Source organism: Suncus etruscus, chromosome 9 (genome assembly GCF_024139225.1).
Source record: "Suncus etruscus isolate mSunEtr1 chromosome 9, mSunEtr1.pri.cur, whole genome shotgun sequence".
Taxonomy (NCBI): Eukaryota; Metazoa; Chordata; class Mammalia; order Eulipotyphla; family Soricidae; genus Suncus; species Suncus etruscus.
Genome location: NC_064856.1, coordinates 25,423,245 through 25,447,974, shown reverse-complemented (window position 1 = coordinate 25,447,974; position 24,730 = coordinate 25,423,245). Strand labels below are relative to the sequence as shown.

General features: G+C 44.0%; 1 protein-coding gene across 3 annotated transcripts in view; it reads right to left on the bottom strand.

The window, feature by feature from the left end:
* Nucleotides 1-17,372, bottom strand: part of PKIG (cAMP-dependent protein kinase inhibitor gamma) — an 89,246-nt gene extending 71,874 nt beyond the window's left edge. For 2 of the 3 annotated variants that reach the window (XM_049779439.1, XM_049779440.1), the window contains exon 1: nt 17,295-17,372. The gene's annotated coding sequence lies outside the window, so the exon portion shown is untranslated. Of the gene's footprint in view, nt 1-14,697; nt 14,732-17,294 lie in introns of those variants that run through there. The other variant, XM_049779441.1, reaches the window with a different exon arrangement.
* Between the last annotated feature and the right edge of the window lie 7,358 nt (nt 17,373-24,730).

Genomic DNA, 24,730 nt, shown 5'->3' with positions numbered 1-24,730 from the left:
CTTCACAAGTTAAGACTAATTTCAATTCTCAGTTCCCCCAGTTAAAACAGGAAGAAGTTTGGAGAAAGAGTACAGGGGGTACAGCAGATGCCTTGCACAGGGCCAACCTAGGTTCAACCCAAATCACTGCAAATGGGCCCCTGAACAGCGGCACAAGTGATTCTGGAGCACAGACCAGAAATAAGCTCTGAGCACAATCAAGTGTGAACCAAAAACCAAAGGTGAAAAAATGAAGATTGAGGAGCATATGTAGTTCCCCCTACCGATTTCCTTTTCACTCAGAGACATAAGCATATGTCATAGAGAAGTAAAAGGCTCTCATAACTATGAACTTTCCTCTCAAGATTCTCAAGCTTAGAAGTTTACATTGCATTTAAGTTAATTTAACTTAAAAGCACTTATCTTCCAAACCATATTGACTGACAAATGACTAGAGAATGATTAGTGATGACGTCTGTGGCTCATTTCAAAAGAATTAACAAAATACACTGGAGTTCCAGAGCAAAGAATAAAGAATGCAATTGTGATAAACCATCTAAGTAGAATGGTCGAAAAGAAAGAAAGTCAAAATTCCAGAGGTCACTGGGGCCAAACAGTGCATTAGGAAGATGCATTTTCTTGAGATAAAACTACGTTTAATATTTGTTTTTGTTATTGGGTGTCATCAAATGGGGATTTAGTTGGTTTGAATGAAGGAGTTTATAAAAGTGCATGAAGCAATAAATCCCAAATGGTAAGAAAGCCAAATTTTTACTAACTGAAAACAACAGAAATCAAACTTTCATAGAGGCAAATCTAAAGATGAATAGTAGCTTGAAAATTCTCCTGAGAATTTAAGTTTTGGGTACCGGCTTTCTGACCCAAGTTTATGTAATTCTAATACCCAGGAGACAGGCCAGATGATTTTCCTGTCCAAACAAACACTGCAAAAATTTATTATAGCTATCAGTGATATCCCTTTTCTCTTCCCACAGTATCCATTAGTGCTTATCATAGATGTGTGTGTGTGTGTGTGTGTGTGTGTGTGTGTGTGTGTGTGTGTGTGTGTGTGTGTGTACAGTGTGAATGAGTGTTTGGTATAGTTAAAATTTTTCAGGACAAAAAAGAAAGTAACGTTTTTAAAACATAGATTTTACTTAAAAGAAAAAATTGATTTCTCAGAAGAATTCAAATTTGGGGAAAGCTATTTTAATAAGGAATTGAGTGTTAGTAAAAAATAGACAAATGAAGATATGTTTATATTCCAAAGATGGTGAAATAGATTCTGCTAGAAAAAAATTTTCCATCACTAATTCTCAACAAATAGTTCCTTAGGAAAACTATTTTTATCCTTTTATCCACTTGTTGATAAGTATTTCATTTCCAGTGCATATATGAATAGGTTTTATAAATAAAAACTATTTTTATGTTTTATAAACAGTTTGCAAATGAAAATAAACTTATTGTGATTTTTGTTTGTTAGACTGAGAAGTGATTATAAGGTATACAAATCATGAAATTGCAAAAACAAAGTCCCTGTAGGGAAAAAGGTTTGGATCCCAAACTCCCAAAGCAAAGTACAGTCACTCCAATTCATTCCACCTGCTTTGTATAGCTAGCTATAACATTATAGCTTAGCTATAATGTTATTATCATTCAAATTTTTCAGATGAAGAAAGAGAAGCTCAGAAAATCTAGTGTACAAAGCCACCAAGTGCCAAGGTCACAAACTCAGCACCCTGAAGCTGTGGATGACAGTGATAGCAGCAATGGCAATGGGCATAAACAGCTCTCAGCAGGTGTGGGGCATTGGTTGCTCTTTGTACCATACATATGTCAATGCATGTATCAACGTGAGTTGCCTTCATGTCAATCCTATAAAGGAGAAGAAGCTGGTTTACATCTCTGAATCCTGTCACCTTTCCCTGTCCACCTGCTTCATATAACCCCCAAAAACCAAAGCAACCACCCCAAAGACTTCATATTTCTACCTTTATCCCAGATCAATGCAGGTTCTAAACACTGGTAAGCTTTGCGGTTAGATGGTGGATAATAGAGATTGCTGAATCCTGTTTTCTTTGTATCTGAAAATCATGAAGCAATTTTTGATTTAACAGGAAATTTAACCTAAAGAAGAAGTGAGGTCTAACCATCAACAATGAATTCAAAGAAGTGGCATGAGAGAGACTAATTATGTAAGATATGAGTATAAAGTGAGTAACCAGTCACTAGGAGAGGCTATGGTCCAACAGAGGACTCCAAATCACATCATTCAGTTGAGTTTAATCACAGACACAAAATAAATGCAAAAACTAATTATAAAAATGACACTTTAAGGCTGGAATGAGAGCACAGTAGTAGGGCATTTGCCTTGCATGCGGCCAACCTAGGATGGACCCCAGTTCGAACCCCGGCATTCCATATGGTCCCCAAGCCTGCCAGGAGTGATTTCTGAGCGCAGAGCCAGGAGTAACCCCAGATTACCACCAAGCATGACCCATTACCACCCCCCAAAAGACACTTTATTCTAAGGGCTACATAAAGAAAAACCCAAATAAAGTACTCTGAATTAGGAAAAAAAAAAGTCACATTAGAACACATTCAGTTACCCCTCCCTCTCTGGGACAGTCCAGTCTCTTTGGTGTATTAAACTCTAAGCTTTACCTAAAATTTAAGAGGAGGGGCGGAGCAAGAGCACCATGTGTAGGGCATTTGTCATGCAAATGGCTGACCTGGGACCAACATGGGTTCGATTCCCAGCATCCCATATGGTCCCCAAGCCTACCAGAAGTAATTTCTGAGCACAGAGCCAGGAGTAACCCCTAAGTGAGGCCAGGTATGGCCAAAATAAAACAAAACAAAATCAAGAGTAGTTCATAAAAAGAACTGGAGCTAAATCCAAAGGCAAATTTCGGGCTGGAATGCACCGGGTTGTCCTCTTTTGTGGCATATCAACAGTTTCCAGGCTAAAATGAGGCCTCTCAGTAAAAAAGAGTTCTGGTATCATAACACTGATGAGAGGTGTTGAGCTTGTGAGAAAGTTCCCTAGCTCACCAATGATAACACCACCAATACTGAGGGGAAAAAGGAATGTCTTGGGTTTGGTGAGATTGTTCATTTCAGTTGCTACTAGTAATGAATATATAGCAATTTAAAAAAAAGTAGATGCTCTCTCCTTGATAATGACAGAATTTTTTTTTTTTTTTTTTTTTTGGTTTTTGGGCCACACCCGTTTGACGCTCAGGGGTTACTCCTGGCTATGTGCTCAGAAATCGCCCCTGGCTTGGGGGGACCATATGGGACGCCGGGGGATCGAACCGCGGTCCGTTCCTTGGCTAGCGCTTGTAAGGCAGACACCTTAGCTCTAGCGCCACCTTCCCGGCCCCAATAATGACAGAATTTTAAGACACAAAAAAAAAGAGTTATCAGTTAAAGCAATGAATTAGGGGCCTGGGAAATGTTCCAATGGTGAGAACATGACCTGCAAAGATAAGGCCCTAGGGATTAAACACTAAGTGTGTTATAATGAGAATCTGTTGGTCTAGCACTAAAGTAGAGACAAGTTAAGAAACTTCTACTGTACATGATATTAACTGACATAAAGGGAAACATATTGTAAAATGGAAGTACAAAAGAAAAACTCTATATAAGAGTTGATCTCATTATCTGGTTAAAAATCATAACTAAGGAGACAGCAACTATATACACAACAATGGTATCCTCTATTCCAGTGTTTCCCAAAGTAGGCAATACAAGTCTCCATGCCCACCCCTACTGCTGCAATGATCCCTTAAAGAAGTGATATTTCCTTGGCAATGCTGGGAGATTTAGGGCAGAGGAGGAAAAGGTGTTAAGCCACTTCTGACATTTAGGTTGGGACTGACTCCTGATAGTACTAGGGGTCCATATGGAGTCAGCTGCATGTACAGCCTTAATCCCTGTACTCTCTGGACCCAAGTGCTTTATTCTAGGGGGTGAAAAAAGCCAGAAGGTATAGTCAACACTCTTGGATGGCTTCTGGGGCTGGCTGCCAGTCTCCAATGCCTGGCCAGAGCCATTTTCTCTGTCTTCCTTAGCCATATAACTCCTGTACTTCTGGCAAGTGCTCTTGCCTTGTGTCTATGGCAAAAATTATATTCACTTGGGGCCAGGGAACACAAGTTTTGCAAGTTGAAGCACTGGATTTGATCTATAATGGGGGGAGGGAGGGAAGGCAGGCAGGCAGGTAGGAAGGCAGGCAAGAAAGGAAGAAAAGAGGAAGGATGTGTGGTAGGGAGAGAGGAAGGGAGGGAAGAAGGGAGGAAGGAGAATGGAAGGAAGAAGAATGGAAGGAAGAAAGGAAAAGAGGAAAGAAGGATGGGTCACCGTGGACAGTGAAGGGATAGTGCAATAGTGCACCCAGTATGGCTCTTGCCTTGCATACTGCCAACCCACGTTCTACCCCTGGGTTGATCCCAGGGACATTATCCCCATATGTGATCCCTGAGCACAGAATCAGGAATAAACTTTTACACTATTGGGTGTGGCTCAAAAATAAAAAAAAATAAAAAAGCTCCAATAGTCTTAAACAGTTTAACAATAGAGACAAAGGTTAGGAGGTCCAGCCCAGGGTAGAAAGCTCTCACCTCAAAGAGCGGTGAGGTGTAACTAGAGTAAGGAAGGATCTACTAGGGCAATGAAAGATGGAACTGATCACTCTAGATAAGAAATCCAGGGCCCGGAGAGATAGCAGAGTGGCGTTTGCCTTGCAAGCAGCCAATCCAGGACCAAAGGTGATTGGTTTGAATCCCGGTGTCCCATATGGTCCCCTGTGCCTGCCAGGAGCTATTTCTGAGCAGACAGGCAGGAGTAACCCCTGAGCACCGCCAGGTGTGGCCCAAAAACCAAAAAAAAAAAAAAAAAAAGAAATCCACATTGAAATGAACAATCCAGATGATTTATCTGTATAAATGACAGATATAATTAAAAATACACACACACACACACACACACACACACACACACACACACACACACACAGAAATCCACACTGAAAGGGGAGAAATTAACAGGCAAAAGCACCTGTAAAATGGCACCTCTTCATTAAGAATAGTGCAAACCATAGTGTAAAAAGAAAAGGGGGGAGGGGCCGGGGAGGTGGCGCTAGAGGTAAGGTGTCTGCCTTGCAAGCGCTAGCCAAGGAAGGACTGCCCTTCTATCCCCTGCGTCCCATATGGTCCCCCCCAAGCCAGAGGCAATTTCTGAGTGCTTAGCCAGGAGTGACACCTGAGCATCAAACGGGTGTGGCCCGAAAATCCAAAAAAAAAAAAAAAGAGTTTTTTTGGGCCAGAGAAATAGCATGGAGGTAAGGCATTTGCCTTTCATGCAGAAGGTCATCAGTTCGAATCCGGCTTCCCATATGATCCCCCGTGCCTGCCAGGAGAAATTTCTGAGCATGGAGCCAGGAGTTTCCCCTGAGCACTGCTGGGTGTGACCCAAAAACCACACACACACACAAAAAAAAAAATAGAGGGGGGAGAGGGAGAGGGTGAAAAGCAATTTGCCTGCCCTAGAGTAAGGCAGGGGTGGGAAAGAAAAGGGAGATATTGGTAATGGTGATGGGAAGGGTGCACTGGTAAAGGATGGTGTACACTGTATGATTTAAATCCAACAATGAACAAATTTGTAACCATGGTGCTGAAATAATGCAATTTTAAAAAAGCCCCAATAAAATAAACAGTGAGATAGAAAATTAACATATCAGTTGGGATACAAGGTGCTTTCCAGGGTATCCTGTCTTCCCCTTTCCTACTTGCCCTAGACTGTCATGCCAGCAACTGACCAACTACTTTGGAGTTGGGATTTCTGAAAGAAAAATAATTTGTCTTACTCAAAGCATGGTTGTCAGCAGCCAACATAAATCCTTGATGACCAATTTACTTGGGTACATTACTCCTGCTCACAGATAAGCTTCTTTTCCAACAAGGAACTCAATTATATTCCTGATTAGCCTGGAGATGACACACCCTTATACAAGGGGATTTGAGAGCCTAGTTAAGGCAGCATATTGCTCTGATTTGGGAATTGGTTCAGGAATGAGGAAAAGCTTTAATTAGGTCGAGAAAACTCTAGGACTTATTTTGTGGGATTTGGGGGAAAAGTTCTTATGCTTAGGAGAACAGAGGAAGAGAATCTTCTGAGTGCCTGGGGGATGAGGGGGGTCATAGTGAGTGCTGGACACCTGAGCTGCAGCAGCTAACCAATAGAATCTGAGGGGAAGAAGCCTGTGACCATAGATAAAGCTTTATCAAGCAACTTTATCCACAGTCTGTCCTGCTACAACAAGTGCAAATTGGATACTCCTGTACAGATCTGTATACTGCAAAGAACTCATCTTGGAGGAAACAGAATAGGTGGGATACTCAAATATGTGAGAAAGGAAAGTAAGGCAGGTTTCTCCCAGTGAACACACAAGACTTGGCATTGGTCTTTGTTTATTTCTGCTCCTCTTCCATACCAGACCTGACAAAGGAGTTTTAATAGAGCAAGTTCGGAAATATTGAGCTATTTTAGAAGAGTTTTTTGTGCAGGTTTCTGTATAACAAGCAGAGATCATCAAGAATCAGAGGATATTAAAACTGCATGCACACAAGAAAGCAAGTAAAATTACTATGTGTAACTGATGACAAAAATTAGGATCACCAGCTTTTCTTTTCCTTCTGATTGTCATGCAGAAGCACTGGGCAAGTCAATGTGTGGAACTGGAATGAGAGTAGAGAACTTGCAAGTGACCAAGATGTTGTTGTTATTTTATTCTTGGGTTTTGAGCCACACCCACTGGTGTTTGGAAGCTACAACCAGTTTAGGGATTGGGGGTCTTTCTGGTGGTACTCAGGGAACCATACAGTGCTGAGAATCAACCCAGGCTTCCAAAATACAATAATTAATTAATTAATTAATTACTTAATCAAATAAATAAATACACTACCCCTTTGAGCTCTCACCCTGTGCAGAGCCAAGTTTTTTCATGGTTACCTCTCAAAGAACCTCATGAACAATTTTGCTGGTAAGGGAAGAGTACCTGACTCAAGTTTACTCTGATTCCCAAGTTCTTGCTCTATACCAGGGGTGGCGAACAAGGGCTCCCGGCCAAAATGAATGTGGCTCTTTGCCTCTTATCATTATTTTGTATACTGTGGCTCTTTGGCAAGTTTGGATTTTGTTCTGCTGCTTCTGAGGAGGGACCTCTGAGGAGAGATCTCCGAGTGCGGAGTCCTGCCCCCAGGTTGCGTCCTCCCGTTTCCCATCCCTCGGAAACAACTACACAGGCCAGCAAGCGGGAGACCCGTGTGTCACATATGGGGTCACATCTTGCCATTAGTTCTGAGTGTGGAGGATGCAGCACACCCTCACCATCCCTGCAAGATTTTTACCCTCACTCAAAATGGCAAAATGCAATATGTGTTTAATAGATTATTGTTAAAATTAGATGCTTTTGTGTGAGTGTTTTGGCAGGTCACTGTGTGGTGTGACTCTCTGACTCTCACAGTTTAAAATTTTGGCTCTTTGTGTCAAACTTGTACGCATCCCCTGCTCTATACTTCTATGAGTTATTGTGCTTGGCAAGGTTAGGCAAACCAAGAACAATGACCCAAAGGACACAGGAAAGCTTAGCCATTTTATGAGTCTCTCTGGAAATATTTCAGTTTCTTTCAATCTTGGTGCTTTGAATTTTAATAGATTATCCACAAGAACATCTTCTCTATCAAGAAGATCTACCACTTCTGCTTTTAATTAAAAAAAAAACACAAGGCGTGCAAGGGACTGCAAGTTTTATTCTGGCACCACAAGTCCCCTGAGCACTGCCAGAATGACCTTGGAAATCCCAATAACACAGCATTCAAAATAGCACCAAGCACTGAACCATCTAGCCTGCATAACAAGGCCAAGTGTCGCATGTGTGGCTCCCACTTCCTCTGAACTCTGTGTTGAAGACTTCCCCGCAAAAAATCACAAGGAAATTTATTCAGTTTCAGATTAATTAAAATAATACATACTGTATTAATTTTCTTGACAGGTGAAACATACTCTATATTATTATAATATGATATATGATAATATAGAGTATGAAGGTAGCTACCCTTTGGTACAAATAATCAAGTATAAGTTTAGTCTAGGGCTGAAGTGATAGCACAGTGGTAGGGTGCCTGCCTTGCATGCAGAGAACCCAGGATAGATCCAGGTTCAATTTCTAGCATCCCAGTCCCCTAAGTCTGCCAGGAGCAATTTCTGAGGGCATAGCCAGGAGTAACTCCTGAATGCTGCTGGGTGTAGTCCCTCCCCCCCAAAAAAAGTTTAGTTTAATCTTAAAAACATGCTGGCTATAAAAAAAAAATTGCTTAAAGGAAAAACACTGCCTAAATCGGCCTCAAGCACAACTACATATTTTCCTTTTAAACTGTTTTATGAAAACCTGAAGTTATCATTTTAAGTGACAAGTGTATAAGACACTGTCATTCTACAGGCAGCTGAGCTCTCCAAATAGAGAATGTACATTATAATATAAAAATGGCTCTGTTGGGGCTAGAGAGATAGCACAACAGTAGGGAGTTTGCCTTGCACACAGCCTACTCAGCACAGAAGGTGGTTTGATTCCCATCATCCCATATGGTCCCCCGAGCCTGCCAGGAGTGATTTCTGAGCGCAGAGTAGAAGTAACCCCTGAGTACTACCAGGTGTGAACCAAAACCCAAAAGCCAAAGACCAAAAAAAAGGCTCTGTTACTGCTTTATTACAAATAAAAATTAAATGAAAAATAAAAAGGGCAAAAGAGCAAGTAGAGGGAATAAAGTACCTGCCTTCCATGCAGCCAACCTTGGCTCCATCCCTTACACTGCATATAATTGCCTGAGCACCACAGGAAATGCCTCTGAGCATAGAATCAGGAGTGGTTCCATTAAGACCATTGAGTGTGGTCCCAAAAGAGAAAAGGAAAAGGCAACTTAATTGGCAAAAGATTTTGTGCAGTTTTTGTTGACAAAAATTGGTGGTGTCTGCCTGTATGGCTGACCCAGGTTTGCTCCCTGGTACCCAATCTCCACCAAGAGTGATCATGACAGGGCCAGAGCGATAGCACAGCAATAAGGCCAACACAGAGCGAACCCCAGTTTGAATCTTGGCATCCCATATGGTCCCCCTAGCCTTCCAGGAGCGACTTCTGAGCACAGAGCCAAGAGTAACCCCTGAGCACTGCCAGGTGTGACCCCAAAACAAAACAAAACAAAGTAGAGTGATCCATGAGTACAGAGCCAGGAGTAGTTATTGAGCTTTTTGGGTGTGTGACCCCAAAAGAAAAGAAAACAAAAATATCAACAGGGGATCCAGGTTCAAACCCTGGTACTTCATTGTCCCCTAAACACAAACAGAAAGTAGAAGCTCCTGAGCACTGTCAGGTGTGGCCCCCCACCCTCACCACCACCCCCAAATATGTATACTGAAACTCCTCCTGCAAATAATACCTTAACCTATTTAATGCTAGGAACAGTCTGGAAAACACTGATTTAGGCCTTTCCTCCACTGTGTGGTTCTGCCAATATGAAGACCAACCCTGGAAAGCAATAATGGGAGTGACCAATACTGGACAGATCATTAAATGAATGTTAAAAAAGGATATATTAAGTTGAGGGTGAAGGAATTATAGCTCTATAGGTTTACAGAGATGAGAACCAGGTTTAATTCCAAACACCAAAAATCTTAAAAAGAAAAATGTTGCTTTGTCGTGGGGAGAAGTATTTTTCTCCACTTGCTAAAGCATAATACAGGAAGGTATACCATGACTCCTTTTCAGGAGATATAGAACAGGCAAAGCATGGGTGGCTTCAGAACCTGAATGAGTGCCGCATACACAATGAAATCAAAGATCTATGCAGTGGTCAGCCATAGCTAAAGTGTTTAGCCAGAAAGTCATAAGAAATTTGCGGTTAAAACTTGTTCCCAACCCCTGAACCCCATCTCACACACAGAATCACAGCTTGGCTTTCCTGCCTGCTTGCATGTAGCATAGCACTACCCACAAAGCATGGCCAGAGGAAAAAAAGAAAAATAGAGGACATGAGTGGGATGCAGTCAGCCAATTCCAGAGAGTGAAAAGAGGCATAGGACAGATGGCTTGACTGTTTTTGTATATAAAAGGAAAAAGAGTTGAGGAGATGGTAAAGGAGAAATTACTACAGATTAAAAGATTGACCAAACTATCAATCAGGGGCTGGAGCCATAGTTCATCTGCACGTGGCCAATCTGGGGTGCAATCACCAAAACTCCATAGGAATGTCCCCCTCCCCCACCCCAAGCCCTGGAAAGGGAGCTCTGAACATGGAGCCAGGAGAAAGCCCTGAGACTGCCAGATGTGTGTGTGTGTGTGTGTGTGTGTGTGTGTGTGTGTGAGGGGGGGGAGATAGAGAGAGGGAGGAGAGAGAGGGAGGGAGAGGGAGAAAGAGAGAGGGATAGAGAGGGAGGAAGAGAGAGGGAGGGAGAGGGAGAGAGAGGGAGGGAAAGAGAGGGAAGGAGAGGGAGGGAGAGGGAAGGAGAGAGGGAAGTAAAGAAGGAAGGAGGGAGGGAGGGAAGGAAGGAGGGAGGGAGGGAGGGAGGGAAGGAAGGAAGGAAGGAGGGAGGGAAGGAAGGAAGGAAGGAAGGAAGGAAGGAAGGAAGGAAGGAAGGAAGGAAGGAAGGAAGGAAGGAAGGAAGGAAGGAAGGAAGGAAGGAAGGAAGGAAGGAAGGAAGGAAGGAAGGAAGGAATTAATTGATGGAATGTGTGGTCCCAATTCAAACAAGCCAATTATCAAAAAACATTTATGGGTGATGCAGTTGAGAAACTGAATACCAAATAGATATGGGGAGTGGTCCCAAACACTTCCAGGTATGGTGCCCCAAAAAATCCAAGACAGGAATGAGTTGAGGCTAGGGGATGGGTATACGGATGTTTGTTATATTATCCCTAGTATTTTTGTGAATGTTTAATACATTCAATTCAAAATTTCAGGATTTATTAGATAAAGAAACTAAGATATTTCTTAAAGTATCTGATCTTCAATTTTCTCCCCTGAAAATGGAAATCAGACTCTATACTTCACAAAACGAAAGCAAAGATAGAAGATCATGGATTCGGGCCGGGCGGTGGCGCTCGAGGTAAGGTGCCTGCCTTACCTGCGCTAGCCTAGGAGACGGACCGCGGTTCGATCCCCAAGCCAGGAGCGACTTCTGAGCGCATAGCCAGAAGTAACCCCTGAGCGTCACCGGGTGTGGCCCAAAAACCAAAAAAAAAAAAAAAAAAAAAGAAGATCATGGATTCATATCTTTTGGAAATCCAACTCTGAAAAACTCAAAAACTCCTCACAAATGTTAATACAATAGTCAGTTTCCCATCTGCGATGTTCTGGAAGCAGCGGGATATTTACAGGCTTATAGGAAGAAAGAGAGTTAATAAGAACAGATCCATTTGAATTCAAGACATCCTATTTTATAAAGAACTCTTTACTAAGAAAGTGTTGACTGTGTATGCAGTTTATTTATTCTCTAAAGGTGCATATTCAAGACATTTGTAATACATGGCAATTTGCGAACTTGAGTTGATTCCATTTCTTGTTTACTTTCCTAATTATTCCTATTTTCTCTGTAAAAGATAATATTTTGTCAAAAGGCGGCTATTGAAATTAAACTGAGCTCAATTAGGGATCAATGTACTCTAAATAGACCTTTACTTTAAACAACCCAGATGCTTTTAGGAAAAAAGGATATCTTTCAGTAAGAAGGCTTAGCCTTCTTACTGAAATTGAGGATCCAGTCCAGTAACACAAAATGAACTTTGGCATAACAGCCTGCAATTTGCAGAAGGGGTTGGATGAAGTTTGGATGATTTTTCTACAATTCAAATATGATTCAGTTACTTCTTTTCCTCTCAACAGATTCCCTCAAAAGCTCAGCTCACCCAAACCATCAGTGGATATCCTGCCTATTTCCTCCCTCTTCTCAGGGATTGAAGCCCTTTCTCAGCACAGGTTGAGTATGATTCATTTTCTACTGTTCCCTGCCTTACCCAGTTCTCAAGTCCTGTTGATTCTCAAGGTGCTTCTCCCAAATCTGCTATCTCCATTCCATTCCTACAGCCACTCATTGCCTCTCCCTGACTTTTCCATCTCCCCAAACAGGATATATATACACATATATATGTATAGATATATATCTTTATTGCTTATTCTGATTATGAAAGTTTTTCAAACTTGTTGAGAAATATATAGCAAGAAGAAAAGGAGTAAAGTTCTCCCCAGACCTCAAGAAACAGACAAAAAGAACTTTCAAGTATACTCATGATCACAGCTGCATGAATCACAACAGCTAAAAGGGGAACAACTCAGTGTCCATTCTATGGATAATCATAAACAGAATAAGCAGGGAGTGCATGAGGCTCATTCAATGTTGAAAAGGAAGTAAAACACTGACACAAACGTCAACACAGAGGAGCCAAGAAGACATTTGAATAAATGAAATAAGCAAGCTACAAAGGACAAGCATTGTATGATACTTACTTGAAGCCCCTAGAGTAGTTCCAATTTATTTACAGAAACATAGAGCAGAAGAGTGGTTACTAGGGCTTTAGGGGAGAGAGGATTTTTGTTAAGAGAAATGAGGAGTTGCTTCATGAATAATCAGCTTTGCATGAAGATGAAGTCCTGAAAATGTCACAACAATGTGAATGTAATTAAACCTACTGAATTGTACTGTTACAGTGATTCAATAAAAAAAAAAAAGTATTCATGGGGCCGGAGAGATAGCATGGCGGTAGAGTGTTTGCCTTGCATGCAGAAGGACAGTGGTTCAAATTCCGGCAACCCACATGGTCCAATGAGCCTTCCAGGAGTGATGTCAGAGCATTGAGCCAGGATGATGTCAGAGCATTGAGCCAGGAGTAACCCCTGAGCACTGCCAGGTGTCACACCCCCCAAAAAAAACCCAAAATTTTTAATAAAAAATTATTCATTAAAACTTTTTTTTTTAATGGGTCAAAAAAGTAGAGAATTAGTAAGGTAGCTTACCTTGCATGTGGCCAACCCTATTTCTATCCTGGATACCCCTTATGATTGCCCAAGACTTATCTGAGTGATCTCTGAGCACAGTCAGGAAAAAGCCCTGATTATTGGTCAGGTGTGGCCCAAACCTTCCCTCCCCAACAAAAAAGGGTCAACTGTGGGTCCAAAGAATTAGTACAGTCGTAAAGCACTTACCTTGCACACAGATGACCCTATTCAAACCCCAGCACCGCATATAATCCCATAAGCACTATCACGTATGTTCCCTGAGTACAGATCCAGAAGTAAGCTCTGAACATAGTTGAATGTGGTCCAAATCACTCCTTACCAATGAGTCAGAGGATAAATTTTATGTTATGGGAATCTTACTATAAGTTAAAAAAAAAAAAAAAAAAAAAAAAAAACCTTTAGAGTCTGGAGAGATAGTACAGTGGAAAGGACACTTGCTTTGCAACGACCAAGTGGATTCAAACCCTGTCACCCCAGAGGGATCCCTGAGTCCCACCAGGAGTTATCCTTAAGAACAGAGCCAGAATTAAGTCCTGAGCACTGCTGGGTATGGTCATATACACAAAAAATTTTTTTAAAAAGAACTAATCTGGGGGCAGGAGAGAGAGCACAGCAGTAGGGTGTTTGCCTTGCAAGCAGCTGACCCGGGACAGATGTTGATTTGAATCCCGGCATCCCATATGATCTCCGTGCCTGCCAGGAGTGATTTCTGAGCAAAGAGCCAGGAGTAACCCCTGAGCACCACTGGGTGTGACACCTCCCCCCAAAAAAAGAACTAATCTGGGGCCAGAGTGGTGTCACAAGTGCTAGGGTATTTGCCTTGCACATGCTAATCTAGAACGGACCACAGTTCGATCCCCCAGCGTCCCATATGGTCCCCCAAGCCAGGAGCAATTTCTGAGCGCATAGCCAGAAGTAACCCCTGACTGTCACTGGGTGTGGCCCAAAAAGCAAAAAACAAAACTAATCTTTTTTTTTTCCTTCAAAACTAATCTTTCTAGACATTTTTCTGACTATATGTATGTATACACTTAAAAATTAGAAAAGATGAAAATAGACACACAAACAGGAACATATAATCCGCTTTCACACCTAACCATCTGATGTAAACATTCTCATATCGTTCCCACTTCATTCTTTCCTAATGGCTGAAAGATCACATCACGTGGCTCTAGCACTTACCCAGTCTGTCCTTAATTCTTCAACATTATAAAAGCTCTAGAGTCAACATCTTTGAATATCTTACTATTGTGCCTTATGACAGACATCTGTCTGGCTTCTTACATGTGTTTTTTTCTGGTATTAATACCCTGATTTTCTCAAAGAAAACATACCTCCCCTTTACCCAAACACTCATCCCCCTTCCCTCTAGCCAGTTTCCATTCTATATGACATGGCTGGACATATTTAATAATATTCCATTTTTCATAGTGCTGTCATTTCCCCCATAATTACACTTGCTGACTGCTACTGCTTGCTAAAAAGCTCTGTGATTTGTCTACTTGGAGCTCCCTCTTCTCTTAACCTTATAATATAAAGTATTTTACTCACTTAATTCTCATGTGCACTCCCAAGCAGATAATCTTATCATGGTAGACAATCACATCATAAGGGTAGTTAGTGATTAAGAGTCAGATAGGGCATTTACCTTGCACATGGCAGACTCAGGTTCAATCACTGGCATCCCACATGGTACCCCAAGCCTGACAGGAGTGAGAGCTGCTGAGTGTGGCCCCCAAAAAACAAACAAACAAAAGAGTCAAAGTTCTGCATTCGGGCAGACCTGAATTCAAACTCTGGATGAACCTGTTTCCTTATCCTTAAGCTAGAAAGGCTTACAAAATGCTCAGGCTATTGTGTTAAAAATCAAACCATGAATTGAGATAAGTGTATGAAAAGCTCAATAAGAATAGCCTCTGTTGGGGCCTGAGAGGTTGCGAAGTCGGTAAGGCATCTGCCTTGCATGACTGCAGTTCAATCCTCCAGCATCCCTTATAGTCCCCCAAGCCAGGAGCGATTTCTGAGTGTATATCCAGCCCCTGAGTGTCACTGGGTGTGCCCCCCCCCCAAAAAAAAAAGAATATCCTCTGTCCCCACTGTCTTATATCTTCTTTTTTTCCTCGCCGGTCACACTGGTGTTTCTTTGTGGCCCTCACTTTGGATCTCACTATTCGGAAAACATGTGGAAACCAGACTCCACCGAGACAACAGAGCTGAGGCCCTTCTATTCATTCACTCTGACCACAGGAAGGCAGAGTGCTCGGGGTTTCCCTTTGCCTCCAATTACTTTCTCAGCTTCTCCTCACTCCTGGCTCTTTGCCCTCCACTTTTGAATCCTCTCACATCTCTTGCCTCCTGCTTAAAAACACTTTACCTCATAACCAAATCGCTCTCCAGCCTTCTCTCTCCTTCCCCTTCCCAGCAAACTTCTTTGAGCTGCCTACACTTTGTCTTTACTTTCCCACCTCCCACTCTCGCCTCAGCCCACTGATCCACTCCACAGAACCTTTGGAAGCTGCGCTGTTCTCGGTTCCACTCCCACCACCAGCTCACCAGATCTGCTCCATTAGGTCCCCAGTGACCTCTCCTTTCTGTTTATCCACAGCAAACACATACTTTGTATTTAGCTTATGTCACTTGAAATCTCTCAGCAGCCAGCAAAGCTGACCTCCTCCTCTGGTTTTTAGAACTACGCTCTCTGAGTTTTCTTCCTAGGTCCCTGGCCATTTCCTCCTCATGTGATTGAAGTAGAAATGAATAGTTCTTCTGAGAGTGGAATCAGAGTTGTCCTGCATGAACTGGGTTTAAAAAAAAAAAATCCTGTGGCGAAGTCTCCTTCCATACTGACAAGCATTGAGTGAAGTAATACTGGAATTCCCCTTGGCGAGACAAGTCATAGGGCAGAATCTGACCCCAATCTTACCCACACAGTGCCACCCTATTTTTATTTTTTGAATCCCCATAAATGAATGGCTACTATGTGGAAAACATACCCGAGGAATGATGAAACTGAGAGAGAACCACCACCACCAAAACATTCCTGATATTTCTGAAGTCCTATCTCTGATCACACAAACACAACATAACCACAACAACGGCTTAAAATTTTTGGGGGAAGGGGACAGAGAGATAGTACAGAAGTGATCCCTGAGCACAGAGTACAGACTAAGCCTTGAACACCATCAGGTGTTACCCCAAACCAAACGAAAACAAAAATCCTTTGATATTGTTTTCTGAGATGGAGCCCCCAAACCTCAAGATTTGACCAGAAAACACAAGGGAAGGGCCTCCACTTACATCTCAAACACCCTCTAACCAGAATGTTTTCGCTTCTGTGTCTGTCCCCATCCCCACTCTGAAACTCTGTGCACGTCTCCCCCAGACCTGGTCGTGCACGTCTCCCCCAGACCTGGTCGTGCACACGAAGGTCTGTGCTTGGAACGCTATGTATGCATTCTGCAGCTGGCCTGGAAACTCTGAGGGTCCTCAGGAAGTAACCTTCCTTCAGATCCTCTCTCTGGCTATCCTCCTCCAACCTCATCCCTGAAGATCTGGGTTAAGTGCCTTGTCTGGGTATTCGCAGTCCCCTACGTGTTCAAGATCATTGCTGGGCCCCCAACCACATACAGTGAGTGCATTAGCCTGTGTCTAGGTCTACCTCCAGAGTGCCCTGGCTTCCTAGTTCACTGTCTCCCGACCCTTGGTGACACCAGTTCCTGCTCAATGTGGACCTCCTGGGATGGGGAGTAAGAATAAAAACTGCCACGGATTGCAGAATTACCTACCAGGGTGAGGGAGCCGTAGGTGAGCCTTGCAGGAGCCCTCTAAACAAACCAGAGGCTCTCCGTCATGCACCCCATTTTGGGAAGGAGACCACTCAAACCCCAGACAGTGGCAGGGACAGACATTGCCAGCAGTTGCGAGTTGTTCCCCGACCCCTCCAGAAGGAGGGTTTTCTTTCTGCTTAAGAAACTTTGGGACCCGCTCAAGCCAGGGCTCCCAAACAAGCCTCCAGCTCCAAGCCCACCCCTCTCCTCCCAGAGCCATGGGGACCCAAGGGCAGCAGGGGGGGCGCCGCTCCGCGCTGGGCGGGTGGGGAAAGTGGGGTGGGGTGGGGGGAACAAAGAAGCGGCCCCCACCGCCTTCCCGGGGGGGTCCCCGGCCGCCCAGATCTTCTCTGGAGCTAAGGGTGGACGCGGGGGGCGGCGCGTGGGGGCCGCGATCGCCCGCTCAGCCCCAGCTCACCTGCCTCGCCGCCGCCTCTGCTAGCGGGCCCGCTGCCCGCAGCGCCTCCCCCGGGCTGCCAGGCGCCCGCCGCGCAGCGGAGCCCGTTGCCTTGGCGACCCGAAAGGCCCAACTCCGGCGACTGGCGCTACGGCGGCTCGGAGGGGACCGAACGGTTAGCGTTCCTTCCCAGCAGCTGTTCACAGCTGGCGGAGGAGGGAACGCGCCTGGAAGGAATGTCGCGGCTTGAGCAGTTCAGCTCAACCCGAGTGAGGGTTTAGCCGGCCGTATTGGAACCCGAGGGCCGAGGGAAAGACGGGAATGTATGTGGAAGAGGCAACTGCAAGGCCCTGGGGAGAATTTGGGGCTTCTAATGATGCCGGTGCCTCAGTTTCTCTCTGTAACCTGAGATGGAGACCTCTAGAGAATAGCAAAATTAAGAAAATGGATGTGGGTCCAGTGCGATAGCACAGTGGGGAGAGCTTTTTGCCTTGCTACGCGGCCGACCCGGATTCGATCCCCAGCATTCCATGTACCCTGAGCCTGCCAGGAGTGGCTTCTGAGAGCAGAGCCAGTAGTAACCCCTGAGCGCCGCCAGGTGTGGCCAACAAACTAAACAAACAAACAAACAAACAAAAACACGAATATGTGTGTGTGGGGAAGGGATGACGAATCCCTCTCTTTTTTCAATTCCCAAAAGGATGGGTGGTGGTATCAAAGACTACTATCATAGCTTGTTTTTGAGGGGTTCAAGATGAGAAACATCTTTTGGACCAGAAAGATATCGTTGTACGTGAAAGATGCCAGTTCAGTTCCTTCAAGACTCCAGAAATGATCCTGGAGTACACAGGTACCACGCAGTATGCACCACCACCACCCACCGTATGCATCACCATTCCTCCAAACAACAACAACAACAACAACAACAACCTAGAAGTAGATTTGAATCGAATCTGAATAGTGATAGGTTTAATTTGAATCTTGAAAATCATTTGACTCGTGACGCATAAGAGCTAAAAAGAAATTCACTGCTTCATTGTAATAGCAAAGAGATTGCAATCAGCCTATTGACACGGAAGAGGATTGAGTAAATAAATTATGTTGCTTCTAAAATGGATTACTATATCAAAAGCTAATAAAGGAGGTGACTAGAGCTATAGATGCAGAACTTTTCTTAACCGTTCCTACCCTTGAATTCACTATTTTTTGGTTTTGTTTGCTTTTCGGAGGTCACACCCTGCTGTGATCAGGAATTGCTTCTGGCATACTGCTGAAAAATCACTGCTGTGGTGCTGAGTATCGCTGTGCAAAGTAAAGCTCATACTCAATGTACCATATCTCAGAATTTTTATTTTTATTTATTTTTTGGTTTTTGGGACACACCTGGTGTCAGGGGTTACTCTTGGCTCACCACTCAGAAATCGGTCCTGGCAGGCTCGGGGGACCATATGGGATGCTGGGATTCAAACCACCGTTGGTCCTGGGTTGGCTGCTTGCAAGGCAAACGCCATACCACTATGCTATCTTTCTGGCCCCATATCTTCAGAACTCTTTTGTTTGTTTGTTTGTTTTTGGGCCACACCCGGCAGTGCTCAGGGGTTACTCCTGGCTGTCTGCTCAGAAATAGCTCCTGGCAGGCACGGAGGACCATATGGGACACAGGGATTCGAAGAACCAACCACCTTAGTTCCTGGATCTCTGCTTGTAAGGCAAAGCTGTGCTATCTCTCCGGGCCCATCTCAGAATTATCTTCCAACTTGGGCCATCTATTCTCCGCCAAGCTTTGTTTTTTAAATGTCCACTTGATTATTTCTTTCTGCTCTAGACTTCTTTGAAGATTTTGGAAAAAAAAAAAAAAAAGATTTTGGACCTTGGGGACCAGCGAAATAGCATGGAGGTAAGGCGTTTGCCTTACATGCAGAAGGACGGTGGTTCAAATCCCGGCATCTCATATGGTCCCCCGTGCTTGACGGGGCGATTTCTGAGCATAGAGCCAGGAGTAACCCCTGAGTGCTGCCAGGTATGACCCAAAAACCAAAAAAAAAAAAACCTGGTAATGCTCAGGGGTTACACCTGGCTCTGCACTCTGGAATCACTACTGGTAATGATTCAGGGACAATAAAAGGTGCTAGGGACCAAACCTGGGTCAGCCACGTGCAAGGCAACCTCCCTACCTGCTGTACTATCAATCTGGAAATAGTATTTTTAATATTTTTAATAGTATTTCTATTAGATTTAAATAAAAATCGAAGTTACTCTCGGCTCTGCGGTTACTCTTGGCTCTGTAACTCGAACCACTCCTGGCATCCATGAGCAAGGAAAGTGTCCTAGCAGTTGTACTATAGCACCTTTTACCCTGAATTCACAGGTTTTAAGTCAGGTACACTTTTGTCTCTTGTTGTGCCACCTGGTGGCCACTTTTCCTCCAGATAATTGAGTGACTCCTCACATCTTTGGTGTCTCAACTCAAATCCTGACCACACCCTACCTGTCCTGATCACACCCCATCAGCTCTTTATTTTTCTCTCCTGCTTGATTTTTCTTCCACTGTTCTTGCTTGGATCTGACACGGAGTATTTGGCTTTTTGTTTGTCTGTTTCCCTAAGGCAGAAGCTCTTTCAAGGAAAGGAGGTTTGATTCCTACAGTTTTCACTTGTCTAAGAAGAGAACCTGGCACACCGAAGAGCTTTGTAAATATTTATTGGATGAATGAATATGTTAAGTGAAAAAAAAAAACTGTGCAATAATATGTAGTTGGATTGCTACCATGGGTAAAAAGGGGGGTGATAATTTCTATAAGGTGGCATCTTTCCATATATATAAACTGCAAAGACATATAGGTTTAAGATAGTACATTTTTACTGTGTTCATTTGCAGTGTTGTTTTTATTTGAATTGTATGTCTATTTGAGCAGAAAGGGATCAGATCCAGCGGTGTTCAGGGATCACTCCCAGCAGTGCTTATGGGTCCATGAGGTGTCAGTGGATTGAACCTGGTGCTGTTAGGATCCAAGATTTAGAATTAACTGTAACCTAAGTGTTGAAGTTAAAATGTGTGCCTTGGCGGGAGTGATAGCAAAGCAGTAGGGCATTTGCCTTGGACTCGAACGACTATCCCTGGCATCCCATATGGTCCCCTGAGCCTGCCAGGAGCGACTTCTGAGCAGAGCCAGGAGTAACCCTGAGCACCACTGGGTGTGACCAAAAAAAACAAAACCAAAACAAAACAAAACCAAAAACAAACAGAATATGGTGTGCCTTTAGAGAAAACATTGCTTTGGCTTCTGTACTCTGCTTGCTTGAGGAAGTTACACATTGTAAACCTGACTACTTTGCTATGAGCCTAAAAAGCAACATGACAGGCTGCAGTATTGTTTTGTTTTTTCGTTTTTGCTTTTTTTTTTTTTTTTTTGGTTTTTGGGTCACGCCCGGCAGTGCTTAGGGGTTACTCCTGGCTCTACGCTCAGAAATCGTTCCTGGCAGGCTCAGGGAACCATATGGGATGCCGGGATTCAAACCACTGACCTTCTTCTGCATGTGAGGCAAACACCTTACCTTCATGCTATCTCTCCCGCCACTGACAGGCTGCAGTTTTAAGGTATACAGCCAGTTCCTGGAACCAGACCAAAGGGGGAAATGCCAGGAATTACATAAAACTAAACAGAAGCTGCCAGATGGCCAAATGACACCACTCTGGTTCTGGGGGCTGCATCCCATTCGGCTCTCTGATACTACATTTGAGCTACAACCAATCCTAGCCCAACCTTGTACTAAGGACCAATAATTTTAAAAATCAACTATCCACAGGGTCCTCATTTCTTCCTTCCTTCTTCCCTTCCTTCCTTCCTTCTTTTTTTTTTTTTTTTTTTTTTTTTGTCTTTGGGTCACACCTGGCGGCTCTCAGGAGTTACTCATGGCTCTGTGCTCAGAAGTCGTCCTGGCAGGCTCGGAGGACCATATGGGATGCCAGGATACGAACCGGGTTCCGACCTGTATTGGCCAAGTGCAAGGCAAAGGCCTTACTGCTGCGCTCTCGCTCCGGCCCCATGGGAGTCCTCATTTCTTATGTGGGTGAAGAGAATGGCCAACACACAGTGTGCTTGCAGGAAGCCCAGCATGGTTCCTAGACACTGCCCACATCCAGAGACCAGAGTCAAGAGCAGATCCACAGCACAGCCTCCAGTGTGACACCAGAACAAAAACAAATTAAAATTCTTTTTGTGGGGCCCGGAGAGATAGCACAGCAGTGTTTGCCTTGCAAGCACAGATCCAGGACCAAAGGTGGTTGGTTCGAATACAGTGTCCCATATAGTCCCCCCCCCCCCCCCGTGCCTGCCAGGGGCTATTTCTGAGCGGACAGTTTTGGGTGTTAGCCCAAAACCCCCAAAAAACCACAAACAAAATAATTCTTTTTGTGGAGGTATACACCTCCTGCCTGGGCCAGGAAGGACTGAAGTTAATTACAATTCTGAACTCTTTATCAGTGAGAGGAATCCAAACTTTACAAAACAATCTTATCTTCCATTGGTTTCTTCCTTTTATTTACATTCCACAGTCTGCCTCCCTCACACCCCCAAGCCTAAACTCCTTCCCTTGTTTTATCTCTCCTCTACAAATTTTTAACTTGGGTCTCTTTGTCAGGATGGTACAAAAGCCTGCAGCCTAATTTTTTTTTTAACTTTTTTTTTTTTTTTTGGTTTTTGGGTCACACCCGGCGGTGCTCAGGGGTTACTCCTGGCTGTCTGCTCAGAAATAGCTCCTGGCAGGCATGGGGGACCATATGGGACACCGGGATTCGAACCAACCACCTTTGGTCCTGGATCAGCTGCTTGCAAGGCAAACGCCACTGTGCTATCTCTCCGGGCCGCCTGCAGCCTAATTTGATGGAGAAAAAAAAAATGTTTTCCTGCCCTCCACAACTGGGGTTAAAAACAAACAAACAAACAAAAAAAACCTCCTATTGAGGATGTTCTAATGAAAGAAGCTGCTTTGGAGGCTGGAAGTCCCACCTAGAAGAGATGCTGCCGAAGTGATTGTGCATGAACTCAGGGATTAGAGTTGATGACCTCAAACTTTTTCTCTCTCCAACTTTCTTTTTTTTTGGGGGGGGGGCCACACCCGTTTGATGCTCAGGGGTTACTCCAGGCTAAGTGCTCAGAAATTGCCCCTGGCTTGGGGGACCATATGGGACACCGGGGGATGGAACCACGGTGCTTCCTTGGCTAGCGCTTGCAAGGCAGACACCTTACCTCTAGCGCCACCTCTCCAGCCCCCTCTTTCCAACTTTCATTCTTAGTGCTGGCACCTTTAATCATTGGAGGACGCCAAAAACTAGTGAAGGAGAAAGAAAAAATTGGGGAATAACTGATGCTTATAGGCAAAAAAATGAAAAAATACCTCAGCTGCAGACTAGAGCTCATGTTCCTTACTGAAAACAAGGTGAGACCAGAACTAAAGATGGCTTTACCTTCTCCCTGACTACCTTAACTTCTTTTTTTTTTTTTTTTTTGGTTTTTGGGCCACACCCGTTTGACGCTCAGGGGTTACTCCTGGCTATGCGCTCAGAAGTTGCTCCTGGCTTGGGGGACCATATGGGACACCGGGAGATCAAACCGCGGTCCGTCCTAGGCTAGTGCTGGCAAGGCAGGCACCTTACCTTTAGCGCCACCGCCCGGCCCCTACCTTAACTTCTTGAGGGCACATAGTTTTGTTTTTTAAGTTTTGGACCACACCAGGTGATACTCAGGGGTTACTCCTGGCTATGTACTCAGAAATCGCTTCTGGCTTAGGGGACCATTTGGGACTCTGAGGGATCTGACGTCCTAGGTTAGCGCATGCAAGGCAAACATCCTAATGCAAGGCAAACGCCCTACCACTTGAGCCACTGTTCTGGGCCCCCTAAAGATGGATTTTTAACTAAATTCACAAGGAAAATCTGCTTCTTACATGGGAAATGAGCTTTATTGAGAGAAATGGAAGAATTTCAGGGCTGAAAAGATTGTGCCATGCGGAGCACACTTGTCTTGCACACAGCCACACTTTGATTCCTGGTACCCCATATGGTCCAGTGCCAGGAGTGATCCCTAAACACAAAACCGGGGGGTAAGCCCCAGCACTTCTGGGTTGTGGAGTGTTGCCCCTCTCCCCAGCAAAAAAAGAAACTATGCAATTAGGGCTGGGGAGATAGCTCAATAGGCTAGAGGAGCACATACTTTGCATTGAGTCTCCCCCACCTACAGGAACAGCATAGACCCCTCCAAGCAGTAAGCCAGATATGATCAAAATTAAAAAAAAAAAAAAAGGATTTCTTCAAACACACACATATCCTGAAACAAAATGTTAACTACATAGTTGCTGTTGAAAAGATATGGAAAAGAAAGCCTTCGGCTAAAAAGGGAGACAGGCAATTATTTGAGAATGTTGAATATGTACTAGTCTCAAAGGAATGTGCAAAAGGCCTTTTGAAGTAACTTACTGTCCTTTTAAATAACTTACTTCCATTTCCCCCAAAGCATATATATGTATATCTCATATATTAGGGAACAAGTGCCTTTCTTTCAATTATTAACTTGATCTCGTTCTTCCTGTTCTCAGGTTAATATAAATTCCTCTGAAAAGCCACAAGGACTACCGTCTACCAAATGACCCTCCATCATAGTAAGTGTTAAATAGTTTTTGTTTTGAGGTTTTCTGAAGGTAGTGAGGTTCTTTCAGGCCAAACTTCGCATGGCTAGAAATCCCTCAAGAGTGGAGCCAGCCACAGGCCCTGTGCAGACCAATAAGACAAACCCTACAGCCCTTCCAGCTAGCTGCAAAACCCCCTCACATTCATCTTCACTAAAGGAATATTCCCTTTTTTGTAAAAAAAAAAAAAAAAAAACTTTAAAGAAAATGTATCACATTGTTGACATAACTGATCATAATACATTTATTTCAGGATGACAGAAAGCAAAGTTATTAAGAAATAGAAAGAGAACAGAGAATTAAAAAATGGAAGAAGGGGAGAGAATTCATTAGCGGTTATATTTGTGAAACTTATTGTATCACCTAAAAAGTTATTAATGCAATAGTTGAAGATGTAGTTTTGAGGAATATTCCCTTTCATGGTACTTGTTTTTACATGACTCATCACAATGTCAGGGACATTTGTGTTCATTACCAACCAACTCCTCCCTAACTAGACCACAAACTGCCTGGCTTTTTTATCCCTATCCCAGATTCGGACGCCAAGCGGAATTCAACCGAACACTATAGAAGTAACGAAGTCTTGGCTCTTGGGCCAGCCTGGAGGGTTAGCTCCGCCCTCAGCCCCCGCTTCCGTCAGGAATAGCCCCGCCCAGGGCACCATGGCCCCGCCCCGGGGCAAATTAAGCCCCGCCTCCTCTCCTATCGGCGACCGCGGCTTAGGGCTAGGGGCGGGGCCAACGCCGTGACGCAAACGGCGCGTTTCCGGTTTGA